This window comes from Nylanderia fulva, unplaced genomic scaffold (assembly GCF_048542155.1).
Source record: "Nylanderia fulva isolate GAGA-0341 unplaced genomic scaffold, ASM4854215v1 Scaffold105, whole genome shotgun sequence".
NCBI lineage: Eukaryota > Metazoa > Arthropoda > Insecta > Hymenoptera > Formicidae > Nylanderia > Nylanderia fulva.
Window position 1 is genome coordinate 357,690 of NW_028189248.1, and position 20,046 is coordinate 377,735.

Consider the following 20,046-nt stretch of genomic DNA (forward strand, 5'->3'; position numbering starts at 1 on the left):
GCGTGATGTGAAAAAGATAAGATAACAGAGCCTATGTATGTACATAATGGCATCAGCGACTGATAAATTTTTGATCATAAAAATCTTGACAGCTTGCTGTTATATTGGGTGTTTAAAATAAAGTGTTACAAACTTGTATCTCGGGAACAAAGCATTTCAGAGAAAACTGTTTGAAACAAAAGTTGTATGGCTTCAAAGAGGATATAAAATGGTGTCATTAATTTGACCTTGGATAGTCGTTTGTAGGTCATATAAAGATCACCGTAAATTTCTTAAATTGAACTACCTATTTTTTATTACATATTCTTGTAACTTATCTCAAGAGCTTTCCAAAACACTGTAACAAAACGTTTTTTCATTGAGTACTTTTTAAATTAAAAAGATTTGAAGTTTACAATTTTTTGACATAAAATGTAAAATATCTTGTAAAACATTTAGTTCTCGATAATCTTACCTTAACACTTTTATGCACGGAATAATAAGATCAAATAATTATTTAAAAAAAGTATGTAATATGCAACAATACAACTGCGTACTTTTTTAAAAGCAACTATTTGTTTGGTTTATACAAAATAATAGATCTCATTATTGTGTATGCAAATCAACGTCTTCAAATAATTGTGGTAAATGATTTCTGAGAATAATCAGCACCGGTGGAGCGTAAATGTTTGATGTGGGATTATAAATGGTTACTTGATTGGTCTTTATTTCTTCGATGGAAATGTCAATGGAGAAAATTTTCTGGAATTTCTCAGGAATCATTTACAATTACTCGAAAACGTTGATTTGCGTACACGACAGAGAATGTGAATACAATTGGGACGCCACCTCATTATGCGAAAATAGTTAGAAATTATCTAGATCGGGAATATAATAGGTGGATTGGACGATGTGGACCCGTCGTATAGCCCCCACGATCTCCTAATCTTACTTTACTTGACTTTTTTTATAGGGGTATATCAAAAATGTTGTCTATGAACAGGCACCTACAACCAGAGAAGATATGATAGGAAGAATATGAGTAGCTTGCAGGAGTATATCTCGCACTGTCTTACTTAAAACGGTTAGACATTTCCAAGATAGGGTGGCCTTATGTATTCAAGTGAATGGAGATAATTTTGAACAATTTCTTCAATAGAAAAATTTGTAAATTTGTAAAACTGGAAGGAAATAAAAAACAACTACGTCGTTATTCCTGAATAGCGCTAAACGAGAATTAAACATTTGCCGTGTTACGCGCAGCATACGATTTTTTGTCTTATAACTCAAAAAGTACTTTATGAAAAAAAATGTATTAGTTTTGGAAAGCTCTCGAAATAAACTACAAAAATATGCAATAAAAAACTGATGGTTCCATTTAAAAAAATCAAGTTGACTTTCAAATGACCTTCGAATTTGGTATCAAAGTCAAAGCCAAGGTCACCACAGGTGTCCCCCTCTGAACCCTGCAACTTTTGTATTAAACATATTTTTTTATTCTACTTACTTTATAAAATATTTGCATGGATTGATTAAAATGGTCCACCCTGTATATATTAATAAGTATTAATATAAAATTATATATATAATTTTTTCATTGTTTCCTATTTTTTATCTATTTACATAAATATATAACTATTCAAAAATTGCTGTTTATTATTTCTATAAAATAAAGTTCTTTCTACCTTGTCCAGTCCAACAAAATTATATTTACATAAATTTTAATTTAATTTAGATTCAGTTTAAGGGAGGCGGGAAGGAGCGGCAATTGTTCACTGGCACACGGGCAACACTAATACTTAAGACGGCCCTGCTTATATCCCCTTGAAGCCATACTTTTGTTTGAAACATTTTTCTCTGAAATGCTTTGTTTTCGAGATATAAGTTTGTAACGCTTTATTTTGAACACCCGATAATAATAAACTATATTGGATGCTTTTCAGCAACGCACACAGACGATTTTGTAATACATAACTATATAAAAAAAGTTAAACATGGAAATATTAAAAATAAGATTAAAAACATTAAATTAAGCAAAAAATATTTTGATGTATTTGTTACTTGATTATCGTAGTCACCAGTAAGAATTAAATTAAAAATGTATTAAATTCATAAAAAAATGACACTACTCTGCTATTGACACTACACATAATAATATAGCCAATTCTATACAAAAATTCCTTTGCAAGTCGAGACACATTAACCATGTCGATAGATTTTTCATTAGTGGATATTCAATTTGTTAACGATTTTTACAAAAAAACAAAGACTTACATGTAACAAAAGTGGACAAAAGCCAAATTACGGTCGTTATGAACAAAAATGTTGAGAAAATGTATGCGACGTTAGATGATAATACCACTTATAAGAACGTTAACTTATAAGAAATTAATCGTATTGCATCTGAGATACAAAATTTGGTGAGATCGTAGAGAGACAATGATTTGATTGACGATGTGACATACAAAAAATTAAATTGTACAAATGCGAACCTTCCACGTTGTTACGGACTACCAAAAATACATAAAGAAAATGCTCCACTTAGAATCATTGTATCCTCACTAGGAAGTGCGGCATATAATGTAACTTACTTTATCCACAAAATTTTATACAATGCAATAGAAAAGCCTAAATCACACATTAAAGACGGTGGTCATTTGCCAACATAATAAACAATACAACAATCAAAGATAATAAGGTGCTAATATCACTTGATGTATCTTCATTATTTACTATAATTCCAAAAAATCTAGTCATAATTGCTCTAGAAAAACGATGGATAGATATTGAAAAAACATTAAAAACACTACATTCAATTTAAATCAATTCATATATGCAATAGAAACGGTCTTAGATTCCACTAGGTTTAATGGTGAATTTTTGAACAAATTTTTGGTCCAATGGGATCACCATTGTCTCCCATAATAGCTGATATAATAATGGATGATTTAGAAACAAGTTGCCTTGAGAAATTGGATTTTAAAGTGTCTTACTACGTTAGATATGTTGACAATATTTTCGCAGTCATCCCTCGAGATAAAATTGATACGATGGTGAATACTTTTAACAACTATCACGATCGCTTAAAATTTACATACGAAGTAGAAAACAACAACAAAATAAGTTTTTTAAATACAACTGTTTTAAGAAGAGACAAAATACTAATCACCGATTGGTATTAGAAGCCCACTTTTTCAGGCAGATATATTAATTACTTTTCGAATCATTCATACCAGTATAAAATTAATACCATAATAAGTTTAGTTGACCATGCGATTTTATTGTCTAGTGACCTATTTTATAACAAGAATATAGAATTAGTAAAACAAATTTTAATTAAGAATTATTATCCGAGCGAATTGATTAACCGAACAGTTAAGAAATGAGTAGATTACTTAAAATGCACCAATAATACCAACGAAACACATAAAACCAACGATAAACAACAAAAAATTTTGACATTGCTTCGTACATTAATTTGCCTTATATTAAAGACCGGACTGACAATTTAAAATATTCGCTTTCAAAAGTTGGTCTAAAAGTAGTGCATTCAGTTCCTAAAAAATTAAATTCTTTAATCAAACGAGGTAAAGATAAAATTCCGAAGTTGAAAAAAACTGAAGTAGTATTATATATCAAATTAAATGTAAAAATTGTGATTTCTCATATATAGGACAAACAAAAAGACATTTTAATACTCGAATTAAAGTATATAAAAATAATATAAAATTGTATGAAAGTAATCACTCATTTATAAGCAAACATAGAGTGGATTTTAAATATGAATTTGACTGGGAAAATCCGAATATTTTACATAACGAGAGACATACAAAAAAGAGAGAGTTAGCAGAAATGTTTTTTATAAAAAAAAGTTAACAATAAACGCTCAAAAAGATACAGACAACCTAAACATTATTTATGATAAGGTCATTAGAATCGTTTAAAAACTAATATTGTACTGACGAATCGCTTACATACTAAGGAGATGTCTTAAGAGAGTTTTAATATATAGTGAGAGAGAGAGATTGATATGTTTTTAAAAATTAACACTACTTTAATTATATTGACATCTTAAAAGAATTGTAAGCTTTTATTTTTATTTTACTTTTTCTTTTTTGCTTATCTGTTGTGATTAATGTAATTGCATTTGATGTATTTATAATTTTAGAATCATTTGATAAAGACCTAAAACACAGGTCGAAACGTTATGAGTTAAATAAATAAAGAAATAAATTCCCAGTTATCAATGACAGTCACTAGTATTAAAATATGGATTTTGGAAATAATCAACCAAACTAGCAGGTAAAATCGTTTATTTAATTTCACGACGTTTCGATCATATGGTTGTGATCTTTTTCAAGTGCAACTACAATAATTATTAAACATATTATTATTATCATCAACGAAACACTTATATAAAGTTCACAAATGGAAACGCACCTAATACTTACAAATAAAATTAGTAATAATTAAGTATTACGAATATAAGCGGCTAATAAGAGCAGATTCAACATCAAGGTTAAACAAATAATTTATTACATCTAATCCATGTATACTGATACACAAACAATACAGTTTAAATTAAAACTATAAAAATAGACTCGAAAATTGAAACAAATTAGGAAGCAAACGTTTCGATCCAATTTTTCGGATCTTCTTCAGCGCAGTATAAAAAGCAAAATTAAAATCAACAAAGTCTAAATGTTTTTAACGTATAAACGTCTAATACACATATTTAAACGCCGTTAGATCAGTAAACGAAATAAAACGTCGTAAGATTAATATGACCCTCGCTAAGCTATCACATTTACGTTACTGTGGGAAGCAATCCTCTCTAGTTGTCTGACTACGAGGTTGGCAGGTGTTAGAATATAAAATATTGATCGCATCATGTATTTATGATGTGACAATATTTTAATTGTAACATATTTCAACAGTAACAACAGTAACGCTAGTGAAATCCTCATGTCAGTAGAACGGCTCAGAGGAAAGTCAGTAATAATTAACTCATCATAAAGCAAATCAATATCAATTTATAGTAAAATATACAAGTCAAAATTAAAATTAAATTGAAATTGTGAGACAGCCACAATATATCCCAACCAAGGATCGTCAGTTTCTAATATATTTTAAGTAAGATTGTTTACACGACCTTAATTATTTTATTATATATATCGTTAAGACTCTCTGTATCCCTCTGTGAGTTTATGTTGTTGTTTAGTTTTTTAATATAAAACATTTCGGCTATCTCTCTCTTTCTCACATGTTTTTCCGTGTGTAAGATGTTAAATCTATTCCACTCAAAATCATGTTCAAATTCAGATCGATGTTTACTTATAACCGAATGTAAACTATGATGTAATTTAATATTATTACAATGTTCCTTTTTGTTTGTCCTATGTAAGATGCAGAACAATCCTTGCAATCAATTTTATAGACGACATTAGTCGCACATTCCCTAGATAACAAATATTTATTTACCACACCCAATCAGATTGTTCAGTTTCTTCGGTAATCTACACACCACATTCAAGCCGAACTTCTTTAAAGAATGTGAGATATTGTCACTAAAATTCTTCACGTATGGTATAGAGATGTAAGATGCTCTCCCTTGTGACTCCGTTGTAATGTCATCTACTTCATTAGATTTATTATGTTTTAGAAAATAGATTCTTTTGTGTAAATATCGGTTGATTATTTTTGTTGGGAAACAATTATTGTAGTTGCACTTGAAAAGGACCATATGGTCGAAACGTCGTGAAATTAAATAAATAAAGAAATGTTTTTAGTCCAGTATTGGTCGTTTTTTTATAAATTTAATAAATTTTTAATTTAACAAAAAATGATACTAAATTTGAATTTTCTAAATTAATTCGAAATATCATTAATTGCAATTTTTTCATATGTAAACAAAGAATAAAAAATTCTCACATACATACATATATCACTATAATAAATTGCAAAAAACCCGTTTTTTTTTAAATATCGATATTAATATATTTCCCTAGATTAATTGTTCTTGACATATACTAAAATTATTGCTTATAATGCGTAACATTACAAACGTTATAATATTATGGAAAATTTAGTTTTCCCGAAAATTCAGAAACTAATCGAAAAATGTTCTTACATTTGCAATATCGAGATAACACGCTTGTCAAAAGGAAAATTTTAAGATAATTTTTTGAAGAAAATTTAGTTATCTTGAAAATAGTATTCAGATAATATCTGATAATCGTTATTTACCAGAGGTATCTATTAAGAGAATATTTTAAGATATCTCATTTGAGTAATTTGAAATTATCATTTTGATATCATGCTAAATGATATCAGTTTGATCTCTCATGAAAGATATACTTATGTTGTGCGATTTTTGAGCCTCTAAATACGCATGCACCGTTAGGCAGCTCAAAAACTAGACAAAATTACGATATCTTTAAATCTTTAATGACAGATCCATTTTATGTCATTTGAGAATATATCATAAAAATAACATTTTCATGGGGTAGACTTAACCTAAAAAGTTTTATCAGAGTGTATACTCAAATCTTATAAATAAATTCCCTGAGAATTCCATGATTTTCCAGGTACTTTTGTTCAAAATTACAGGTAAATTTAAAGTATTTAAACAAAATTTTAAATACAATTTTGAAATAAGATTATTTTTATTATACATAAAATATTTCAACATAAATAAAATATTTTTTAATATAATACGTAATATTATATTGTTAGATTATGTATGGCTTATGTAAGATTCAGATATTAACAAGTATATAAAATACAATATACAATACTTTATTGTAGAACACAGAGTACAATCAGACACAGTCAATAAAAAAAAATACATCTAATATATAAAAAACTTTATAGAGAGGGAGCTCTCGTGTTGTACTACTTAATTCAAAATAATGTCAGTAACAAAAGAAAACGAAATCAAAAGTAAATTGTACATATCTTAACAAATATTATATACCATATTATATAATATATATTTTAATATATTTTATATATTTTATATAAACCATAAACCTAATAAATTTTATATTCTATAAAAGTATATTTGAAAATAAAATCAAAGAGGCAACTTTTTTTAAAATTCCATGAGAGAGTATTCCAGTATTTTTCAAAGTAAAAAATTCCCTGAGATTTCCAGGTTTTTATGGAGGATACATCCTATTTACGTAGTAGTGCCTTATAGTATGAAATATTGCATAAATATTTCAATATTATCATATTACAAATATTGCAGCAATATTGTACAAACATTATAAATTAATATTTGGATACATTATAGAATATTATTTCTATATTGTAATGAAATCACATAGATATTCCTTCATTTATCACTATGTGACGCATTATATGCTATCTATCTCATATTTAAGTTTTAGTCAGAGACTTATACATAAAAAGCATCCAAAAAAACGGCTATTATAGAATTAATTATTTTTATTCAGAGTAAGGTAATGAATTTTTAAAACTAAGTTAAGTTAGAGTTAGGTACTTATAAAATTAATTTAGTTAAATTCGTTCGTTTCCCGATTCAGCCGACTTTCGGACCAATATTTTTCTTGCCTATTTTTTTACAGGAGATGTTAAGAGAAGGAACAAGGGGAATTTCTGAGATCCCAACCATAGGATTCAAATTCCTTAGTTTCCAAATTTTCTTTCTATCTTAATTTGTCGCAATAACATCACGTTTGGCTCTTTAGTCGAGAGGAATGAAGTGTAGATTGTGGTTTAAAAATTAAAGAGTTGACTTAAAAATATTCTTATTATTAATTTAGTTAAGTTAAAAATTGCATAAACAAAAAATGAATTCAGTTAAAGTTAAGTTAAGGTTAAATTAACTAAAGTTAAATCAAAAGTTTATTTTAAGCACATTATTTATGTTAAATGAGAATTTTGTTTATTAATTCTTTTAAAATTTATAATAGCAAGTAACTTAATAATAGCAATTAAATTTTGATTTTTATATGAAAATATATTTTTTAGTAACTACAATTGATGACAAATTAACATAAAAATTAATAATTTTTTAATAAATAAATAATATGTTTATAATTTATAAAAAAACAATAACAAGATTAAAAGATGAAAAAAATTTAAGTTATGTAAAAAATTAATAAATTTGAGGTCCAAAATAATTAGTTAAAGTTAAAAATTAATACATTTTAAATTAACTAAGCTAAGTTAAAAGTTATTAACTTTTTAACTTTTAACTAATTAACTATATAATTATTACCTAACCCTGTTTTTATCAGCTTAATTTTTACGATATGATCCCAACATAGGGAACTCAGATATTAAACTATTCAGAAATTGGACAAATAAATGTCCGAATAAATAAAAGAAATAAAAAAAATTCTGCAATATTATATAAATATTGTATTATATTCACGTTTACAGAGATATATCAGCATCATTGCAGAAATATTGTACAATATAATTTAGGAGCGGACATACATATCTATACATTATTGCAAGCTTTCAGAAATAAGAAATAAGCATTCTATGCAATATTTTAATCTTACAAAATAATATTTCATTGATATATCGTGTTGTAGAAGTAAGAACTCCATTATGTTGACATAATTTATGTATTTTAAAGACATCAAATTTGAAATATCTTCTACACATTATTTTCGTGATCCTTTTTCAAAAAACAGTGAATATTAGATAACATTTTGATCTCATTTTAATTTCTTTATGTAATCTTTTAGAAGCCTCTTTAAGTTAAGTTCAAAAATGCGATATCGAATGCAATATATTCTAGAAATCGACTTGATAACATATTTTGTTTTCTGGATATGTCACAGAAAACAAAATTTTAGTTATACTAAAAAAATTTGATATTTTGCAAAATAATATTGAAATAAATGAGAAGGCAATTTCAATCCACTCATGTAAAAGATTATTATATGTATAAAAAGACCGAGGCATATCTTATTTATATTATTTCAATATATCCTATTTAAAAGAGTATATCAAATATAATATACATTGTCTCAATCTAGTAATTGTACCGATCTAGCCCTAATAGAATCACTAGTAACGCCAATTTATCACTTATTTCGAGTACTTAAAATACTGATATACAGTAATCACTTATTTCGAGTACTTAAATTACTGTAATCACTTATTTTGAGTACTAACTTTACGATATATATTATGGTAAATATTATAAATATATAATTATTAAATCATTATGATACAGATTTTTTTAAATTTATATTTTCTTTAGTAAATACTCAGTAAGAAATCATGAGTTAAAAAGGCATATAATCAATGATTTTTTAATCAAAACGATCGTTTATATAACCGACGTTTATATAGTCTAATCTAAAATTTAGTCGATTAAAAGATGTTTTTCAAACTTAAAGTTAAATTACTGTATTTTAAGTACTTGAAATAAGTGATTAATTGGCGTTACTAGTGATAAATTTCTACAAGAGAGTAATATCATTCATAAGCTTGAAAAAGAAGAAAATAATATGTATACAAATCTTCCGCTTTTCACGATTTTGAATTGCTTACAGGAATTATCGATGCGGAATACTATGTTGGCGTTGGCTCGATGGTATATGTATTATCGACTCGCAGAAATGCGCATGCGCCGCGTTACATCGCGCCGCCGATCTTATATCCCTTTACTATATGTATATAACACTTTATTATTATATTTTTCTACTATATGATACTACTAAATAACTACTACTATATTACATTTATATATTTATATATTTATACCCAGACAGCACACAATATTTATGATAAAGATTCATAAGTATTTATGAATATATATTTTTTTCAAATATAATATAAATATTTTAAAAATGTTTTATAAAAATCTTTGTTTAACATATTATTAAAACATAAATTAAATATTTCATATAATATTTATGATATGTAAAGATAAATATTTATAGTAATTATTTTGTAAATATTTTTTAACTAAATTGTTAGTTCATCATTTACCGCTATTTGACGTATATTTCTCGTATTTGATTTTCGTCGTGAGAATTATATAAGGTTGGTATAAACGGAAATTAATAAACTTAAAAGTGTCATAAAATTATTTCTATTTTTGAGCTACATTCTGCAACAGAATGTCTTTTAACAAATAAATTTACATATATATCGATGTGTATGTAAATTTATTTGTTAAACTACTCTGTTGCCTAAGTATATTCAGTATTTATTATAATTTTATATTCTATTTTAAAATAAATGTCTAATAAGTTATACTTATGAACATTTTTTTACACATTTTTAATTTTTTATAAATGGCTAATAGAGTTTGAAAAACATCTTTTAAACGACTAAATTTTAGATTAGACTATATAAACGTCGGCTATATAAACGATCGTTTTGATTAAAAAATCATTGATTATATGCCTTTTTAACTCATAATTTCTTACTGAATATTTACTAAAGAAAATATAAATTTTAAAAAATCTATATCATAATGATTTAATAATTATATATTTATAATATTTACCATAATATTTATCGTAAATATTTTCTAATATTTATGATAAATATTTATGATCTATTGAATCTAAAACTCCAAAAACATTTATAAAATATTTATAATAAATATTTATAAAATATTAAAATAATTATTATAAATATTCTATAAATATTTTATAAATATTCTGTGCTGTCTGGGAATCATTTATACTTCAGTGTTTTTCAATCTTCTTTCATTTATGAGTGTCCCCTTTTTTAATATCAATTTTATTGTGACGCCCCTTTTGCAATTCGTGCAGAGACACTACAGAAACCCATAAAAATAATAACACAAAAATAGATAATATTATTTTAAATTTGATAAAAAGCTGTTAAGAGCAGTAAATATAAAAATTCAAATTATGACTACTGTTTTACGTTGCAATCATATGTAAGTCTATAAACATCTTCGTTTTCGTACAACCTATTAAGTTTAAATAAATCAATAACTATTTAATAACGTTATAGGATTCAAATCATTTGTTTCAAATCATCATGTGTCTATCGGGTCTAATAACCGGAGTAGAAACACAATTTACGAATTTTAACCATCACATTATGACTACGTTGGAGGAATATCGCTTTTCATTTTTACATTATGTTCTCTTTTTTTCTTACCATAATATTTGTTAATCATTATATCTATCATTGTATTTTTAATGCGTTACATACTCTATGACGTTTTTGATTATGCTTGATGTATATGTTACCGTTATGACACCGTTTATTTTTTAAATTCAGAATTTAATCAGCGTTGATAATGGTCAAAATATTGACCAAAACGTTCGCTTTGTATTTGTATTTAAAGAGAACTTATGTTTGATTCTTTGTTGTCACTTTTTATTGTAATTCATTATTAGATATTAGATTAAAGAATATTATCTTTATAGATGACGTCACTTTCAATCATAATTTGAATTTTTATATTTACTGCTCTTAACAGCCTTTTATAAAATTTATTATAATTTAATAAGAGCCTTGACTTACTACGATTTAATAATATTATTTATTAAACGATAATATTAAATAATAATTAACTATTTTATAAATTCGGTAAAGTAATTCATAAAAATGCTTTTCTCACACTAGTACGGTAGATACATATAAGGCATACATTGAATCGTTGAAAAATAAGCCACTTTCCGCATGCTAAACAACAATCGAAAATCGAACTTTCGTAATTGGCGTTACAAAAAAACAATTGCTTGCGTTGTCATAATAAAAAAAATAAATAATGAATAAATAATTAAATAATAATTAAAAATTATAAATAAGTAAATAATTACTTTTGCATTTTTTCGCTATAACTTTAAAACAATTGACTTAGCGCATATGTGTATTAAGACTTTTTAACTTTGAATGACACCAAAAATACTGTTTCAGTATGGATATCACATTGCGAGACATCCTGTATATGTTACTGTATATATTTTCAGACTTGTTGTTAATGTTGAAATTAAACATATTGAATAATATAATTTGTTTATTGCTGTAAATTGAATATTCCAAAATGCATATTATGTCTTTGTTTTAATTTTTAATAAATACTAGACTTTTTCTTTATTTTATATTTTCTCTTATGCCTCCCTTTAAATATCTCACGCCCCCTAGCGGACTAGATACACAGATTTGTAAATCATTACATTACTTTTTTCTTCATATAATTCATGTCAGAAATCGCAAAACAGAGAAAAAAGTTTTTAACTATATAAGTCACGAATAAATTCTTAAAAAATACAATGTTTTTGAAATTATGTCAGAGATTTTAAGGACATATTCTACAAGTCGACATAAGAGAAAAAATGTCTATAAACATGGGTCCAAAAATGCTTTTTCTCAGAGTTATAATTCCTTAAAGTTGAGAAAAAATCGAAAAATGTATTAAAGCTCTTGGAGACTTTTTATAGAAAAAAATTTTGAATTTATTTTCAACATTATTTTAATATTAAGTGAGTTAACTGAAACCTTAAATATATTTATCTTATGTAATTTATTGAATAAAAAGGTGCACATTTAATTATTTTTCTACGTAGTCTCCATGGTATGCAATACAAGTGTTCCTTCGGAAGTATACGCGAATATCTTTAGGAAAAATCTTTTACCTGAGAGTGTAGACTTGTCTCCCTTTTGAGCGGTCAAAAGGCGTGAAAAATCACTAAGATTTGCCGAATACGGCGGATGTGGATGACATTCAAAGATACAATGGGAAGCAAGTCTCATTGTCAAGTCCGACGAAGAGATGAAGCTGGCGGTACATGAATACCTATATACTCTCAGGTAAAAGACTTTTTCAGGTAAAAGATATCAATATTTATACAAAAAATTATTTTACTTTTATTCAAATTAATCAAAATTCTAAAGTGTGTGTGTGTGTGTGTGTGTATTATAAAAATATATAAATTTTTTTATTAAGATATCCAATAATATTGTGCAATATTATTGTCTAAAGTCTAAAAAGCAAGAAGACTAACTCAATTCTTATAAATTAAGTTTTAAATTAATACCTATATATGTAAGAAATTTGCATTAAAAATGCAGTATTTATTTCTCTTTTAAAATAAATATTTTTCAAAATATTCTGCAAGAGACAGTATTTATTCAGATAAAAACAATTGTTTGTCTCAAAATTGCAAGTACAAAAAAATAAATATTTCCAAGTATGTATGAATGAGTACAAAAAAATCAATATTTCCAATTATGTATGAATGAGTTTATCTTTATTGTCTATAATACAATTTATATTTCATTTTTAACTTGATATTTTACATATGATCTTTCCACTTGCATGCGTGATTATAGGAAAATTACTTCCACAACTAATTACTTCCACATAAGAAATTCCCCTTTGTGCTTTTTTTAACTTGAAGGAAGAACAAATATTAAAAACAATTACTAACAAAATTTTTATAAGTCTTGAAATGATTCATAATATTATTAATATAATGTATAATTTAAAAAAATTAATAACATTGCAAAAATTAGACTATCCATTTTAAATTAAAAATTTAACTGTTTATTATCATTATATAATTATATAAATTATTATTGTTATAATAATTATAAATTAGTGTGTATAATGAACACAATATATGTATATTATCAAGATAATAAAAATATTTGTAGATTTAAATGAATCAACTGGGAATAATTTTGCAAGAATTATAGGAAGAAATAGTGCTTATTATTTAATATGTTGATGTTAATTTTTTTAACTGAGATGTATAATTTAATTTTTTGTAGTCTGAAGAGAACCCAATTCAGAGTCGAAACGTTGCGTCTTTTTTAATAAAAAATTTTTCACCTTTAGCCAGTGTCGGTCAATCAATTCTTTCTTACCCTTATTTCTTAATTTTTTTAAGTTCAAGTATATTTTCTTCTCTTTTTATTATTATTTAACTTCTTCATAAATCAGATGCATATCAGTCAGTTCTTCATAAAAAAAACTTGTCCATTTTGAACATGATAATTTCAATTAAATAATAATACTAACACTGAATGTAATGCTAAATGAATACTCAACGTTGTAATACTGAGCTTAATCAATAATGTCTTATTTAAATGTTAAACAATGTCTTATGTTAGTCAAATAATGTTCTACATACATCAAACAATATAATCTCTGATTCTCTAATGACAAAATGGCTCATTTGTGGACATGAGTTTATTGACAAAACTGGTTTGTTTTGATGTTCTTTATAATTATTTGAAGTTTATTAGAATTAGTTTTCAGGTTTGAACCACATAGACTTTTGGTTTGATTCGAATGTAAACAAATTATAGTTCACTTCATCAGGGAGGAACAACCTGATACTTGAAGTTTGTCAGTCTAATTTTGGGATATTCTATATATATATATATATATATATATATATATACAGAGTGTCTGACATAAAGTGTCACACCAAAAATATACAAGTAGATCCGTTATTTGGAGACGATTTTTCCTCAGCAAAAATGTCAAGGGAAACCATCATTTTTTGCATGTTTCCAAGTTTTGCCATCATGTATCTCTTTATAACTAAACCTTAAATTGAAATTTTATTAAAGTAAACTCTACTTGAAATTAATTGTAGAATGTGGTTTGTTAATATTTTATTTCCACAAGGCTTAGGTTGTGAAGAATCCTTTATTTTCAATTGCTTATAACTCGAAAATTATTGATGCCTCAATATTTTTGTTGAGGAAAATTGTCTCCAAATAACAAGATCTACTTGTATATTTTCGGTGTGACACATTATGTTAAACACCTTGTATATATAAATCGCTTTTTGAAAAATTGACTTTCAAAAAAATAATGTGTTTTGTTTTATACTCTGCGTATCGCACGAGAATCTTCAATGTGAGGTGAAATTTCTTTCGTGTCTCGTTGAAACATTCGAAAATCTATGGCGAAATACCCATATACAGTTATTAGAATTGGTTTTCGGGTTTGATACGCGTAGACTTTTTGTTTGATTCCAACGTTTCGTGAACATTTCAGCTCACTTAGTCAGGAAGGAACAATCTGATACTGAGCTGTTCCTTGTCAAGTCTTCTTTTTTGTTATGCATATATACAACCATGCCTCCATGACCAACGTCACGTAACTCAAAAATTACGGAAGGGCGCATTAGATATCCATAGCAAAGTTACAATATAGGATTATAATCGCTACTTCACAATTCGACACTCACCATATTAGATTCGGAGATGTAATCCGAATTCGCAGGCATATTTGAATCGACACAAGAAATACAAATTGGTGCGAAGAGCACTGACCCACTTTCCATCCACACACTCGCAGAAACAAGGTAATAAAATCGGCCAAAAATTCAACTTAAAAATGGGACATTAACGACGAACGAACGAATAACGGCAACTGCCACGAACGATGATCCGAGCAAAAGTTCGAGATAAACCTAGAATGGAACTGATGCAACGCGAACGATGTAGCAAACCGAGCAACAACTTTCGCAGGAACGAAAAGTGTTAATAGCTTGTTGATTTGCCACAACACACCGGCAGCACCGATATCCCATTTCCATTGAACTTTATAACATACTGGAGCGAGAGTCCTTTCGAGGGTGGGGAATGACCGAATTTTTGGAAGAGGATACGAAGAGTTTGGCGGACTCCCCTCTTTGTTCAGGGATTCGCTGATAGGTTGACGGACTGTTCTACTATCGTAGTTAGAAACATTGGTCTTTTCACGAGTAAATATATATTTCATTAGGTTGCGTTCCAAAACGTCCTCTTCAAGGAAAATTTTACTGAAAAAGCTATAGTGTACGTTACATGCATTATAGATTTTGAGTAAAATTTTCCTCGAAGAGGACGTTTTGGAACGCAACCTTGAATTAGAAAAGAAATAAAATAATTTACAACCATTTTCAATTTAATTAAAAATTTTACTTTAAATTTTCCTAAATAAATTAAGGCCGGGTCTACAATAGATGTAGTAAGCTCCAAGCCTTAAGAAATTGATCAATCACAGTCTTATTCCTCTCATTCTTGACTGTGATTGATGTATTTTTTAAAGCATAGAGCTTACTACACCTGTTGTAGATCCGGCCTAAAGTAATTTCTGAAAGCTGTGTATCGCTTTTATTGTTAAATATTCTATGAGAAATGTTTTAGCTTAAGTAGTATGATATAAAAAAAAGATAGAGTCCATCAACTTTTTATATTTTTTTTTTATAAATTGACTTCAATTTTCTATAAAATAAATATACCCAGCAAACACCAAGTAACTATTATATAACTGTTAGTTATAATTTCTTACTCAACAATGTAAATGCAATGTAACACGTGTGTTACATAATAGGCCTACCATTCATATTTCAGCTTTGGGCCCCAAAAATGGCGCCACCAATCCAGCCACCGGACAGCTATTCAACTACAGTTGTTTTTTAAATAACAATTCGTACAAAACACATAACTTTGTGGCCCCAAAATGGCGGTTCGTGCGAGGACCTTCCTTCCCCTTCCGTAGTTCATCTACGGACCTTGACCTATATAGTGATATTGGGTTTAGTGAAAATAGACGTTAAATTTTACAATGTATTAGAGAATGAATCTTTCTATATATATATATATATATATATCATTATTCATTGCGGCTTGATGCCGTCCTTTTATTAAAAGGGCTATAACCTTTTTTTCTGTTCATAGTAAAAGCAAAGATCAGTAATGCATCAACAAAATATTATTTTAATAAAAGGACGGCATCAAGCCGCAATGAATAATGATCTCCCGTTATTTCATTCAAGCAGGAATATAATTGTTCACATCGATTTCATTTTAAAATCAATGCGTGATTAGCAAAAATTTTTTACTTTTCACATTTTCACTTTAGAAAAAGTTACAGAATCGATATCCAGGTCTAAAGGTGCAATTTCATGGAGCTAAGAAAAGCTGGCGTATTACTCTCACTCCACCGCAATGCAAAGCAGCGTTGAAAAGCTGTTCACTATTATGAGTACGTTTACACTGCACTCTTAATCGAGTTTAATAACATCCGTAGTTGTAAAACTGGCCAATCACAGCCGTTTTATTCTTCAGGGGAATGGCTGTAATTGGCCAGTTTTACAACTATAGATGTTATTAAACCCGATTAAGGGTGCCGTGTAAACGTACTCTATGTCCTCCTGCCTTTTCATGGAGCGAAGAAAAGCTAGCGTATTACTCCCACTCTACCGCAATTCAAAACAGCATTAAAAAGTAAAAATTTGTTTTTTAACTGCTCCGTTCTGCTCCGTTTTCTTTCTGTGTATAAAAATGGATTATAATAATCAATACATTATAGACATACAGTGGCAATTGCAGTTGCAGCAGAAATTAGGAGACGACGCATATAGCGGTTGCAGCTGCTACAATGCTTTTTTTAAAAAAGAAAAAGAAGACATATAAGAAGAAAAAATATTGGGTAGCACTTATTTTTGCCATCTTTATTCAGTTGATTTCAAATTCGACGTTGTACGTTGCTTCGCTAAAAGTTGGTTTTGTTCAACTTTGAACGTGTCTTCGCTGAATACAGCCATTTTTACAAAAATTGAGGAGAGGGGATGAAACACTAGCTTTTCTTCGCTCCATGAAATTGCACCTTTAAGCGGCGGCACAGTATATGTATAACCAGTAGCGGCACTTTTTGTCGGTTCTTTTGATATCAGTGTCCGAAATCATGTGACATGTCGCCATGTTCTTGATAGTAATAGCGCGCTTATATTTAAATTGTGAGAAAGAAAGGCAACTATATATAAACAATTATTTTTATAATTGTGCAGACAATTATTGTATAAATAACCACAATGTATATTTTCTTGAAATACATATTACATATGTAACATTAAAGTAACGCAAATAATCATATAAACATAAAAAAAGAAGAAATTTAACAAGTAATAATATTAAAATATACCTATGTGTTATTTAATAAATTATTTTTTTATTATGTTTGTGTATTATTTAATGAATTATTTATATTAAACAAGTAACATATTTATTATTGCCATTTTATTTATAAACATATTGATGTACATTTAGATTATTTACAATTGAAATGTATATAATGTGTAAAATTACGATAAATTCGTGATCAATGATTCCAATTTTTTGTTATACTCTTCAAAAATACGAAATCTCAAATTTTAGATGTATATAAAAATTGATAATAAATAAATGTAAATAACAATTCTATGTAATTTACAATTGGTTATAAAAGACTAATTTGTTTTATATTATCAGGTGTATTATTGTTTATCTGTTTAATGTACCTAAATTGATTTCTGTCTTGTTATTATGAATACGTATGAATACTTATAAGATAAGCTCCATTTTGTGGATAAGTATGTGTTGAATAATTGAACAGGAATTCAGTCACCTAGAAAACAATATTAATTATAAAATAAAACACTTTTTATTAATATTTTTAATATTATAATGTTTAGAAAAAACAAAAATTAGACATTTTCTGCATCTTTTTTCAATATCTTTTTTTATTCCGCATGCTTGTAGCCACAATTGTGCTCTAAAATAAATTTTATTGTAATTTTAGAAACAATTAAATTTTATATATACGTATATAGGAAATTGTCAAACAATTAATACCTTTCTGGATGAGATGGAAAGCAAAAAAAGCTCAAGGTACGACTGGAGCCGGAATTTTCATTGCAATCTTGCATTGCGCACGTGAAACCACCAACAACTACGCGATGTTCCATTATTATAACAATGTTTTTAAAAAATATTTTCAAACCTGAAACTTAACAGAGTCTTTTTTTATTAATTAACTTGAATTTATTAATAGGATATATTTATTTTGATAAACATAACCACCACTTACTGTGTTTACAACTCACTGTACGCCATATTGTGAATAGTAATCCAACGCATGCGCCGTAGCATTTCTCCGACGCTATTTTTCTTGAGTGACGCTACTGGTTATACATATAAGGTTTGTTCGCGTCGCATGCCCCAACTTGCTCCTTTTTACTTCAATGCACTCGCATTGGTCCAATTTGAGGAACGCACCAATACGAGCGCATTGGAGTAAGAAAAGCATGTTGGGGCATGCGACGTGAACAAACCTATACTGTGGCGGCGGGGTCTATAATAGCAGCCAAGGTTCGTAGATGAACAACGGGAGGAGAAGTAAGGTCGTCGCATTCATTGTTTCAGCATTGCGCTCCAAAATGGCGCCGCCAATCCAGCCACCGGACAGCTGTTCAATTATAGTTTTTTTTCACTAACACTTCGTACGACACACACCGACATACAATACACATAACTTCGTGGTCCCAAAATGGCGGCTTATGCGACGACCTTTCTTCCCCTCCCGTCGTTCATCTACAAACCTTGATGGCAGCAGAAGAACAAAGTACAAGAGTAAGCAGTAAGCAGTACGAAATGGGATTCGCTCATTTTGTCGAGATTAACAAAATTATCTATAGCATTTAAATATAGTATACGTAACGTAAACTATAGCAAAGTACCCCAGCTCGTGCGACCCGCGTGGTACCCATATATGTAATACTACTATATTGCTAACAGGTCGAGAAACTGTAGCCAACATTACGGTGCAGACAATATATTCGTGTCTCGCTCTAAAGGACAGTTGCGCGATGTGCGCATGTGCTAAAACCAAAGTGAGGATGAGAAATATTGCTAAAACCGAAAGTGGGGATGAGAAATATTGCTGATTCGCGCCTTTATAGAAGTCACGCATGCGCAGAACGGCTAACTGTCCCGCTATACTTGTCTCTCTTCGACGTATCTTTTCTCTTTTCTTTTTATGGATGTTAGCAATATAGTAGTATTACATTTTCTATATTCCTATATCTATGGTGCTACACACTACGGCTTGAAGAGGATAGTAATTTAAGGGTCGGCAGACGACATGGTGGAGACGCCTATCGGCCGGCCGGGAATTAGAGATTCTTATATTCCAGATATTAGCGAAACTACTGAATGAATCTTATTAAATTTATGATATTCTTAATCAGTAAGCTCAAATGCAGTCCGCCAAAGAGTTATTTATTGAAAAAAAGATGGAAATAAAATTTATAATATAACTTG

At 28.1% G+C, this 20,046-nt stretch overlaps 1 protein-coding gene and 1 long non-coding RNA gene across 3 annotated transcripts in view; both read right to left on the minus strand.

The window, feature by feature from the left end:
• Arl4 (ADP ribosylation factor-like 4) overlaps positions 1-15,608 on the minus strand; it is a 38,966-nt gene extending 23,358 nt beyond the window's left edge. For both annotated transcript variants that reach the window (XM_029306257.2, XM_029306256.2), the window contains exon 1: positions 15,168-15,608. The gene's annotated coding sequence lies outside the window, so the exon portion shown is untranslated. The remainder of the gene's footprint in view (positions 1-15,167) is intronic.
• A 2,360-nt stretch (positions 15,609-17,968) lies between these two features.
• On the minus strand, positions 17,969-18,889 carry LOC114933660 (uncharacterized). The gene is made up of 3 exons (XR_003820112.2): positions 18,815-18,889; positions 18,580-18,733; positions 17,969-18,352 (listed from the first exon to the last, which is right to left on the minus strand). It is a non-coding gene; the product is annotated as an uncharacterized LOC114933660 (long non-coding RNA).
• Positions 18,890-20,046: the final 1,157 nt, after the last annotated feature.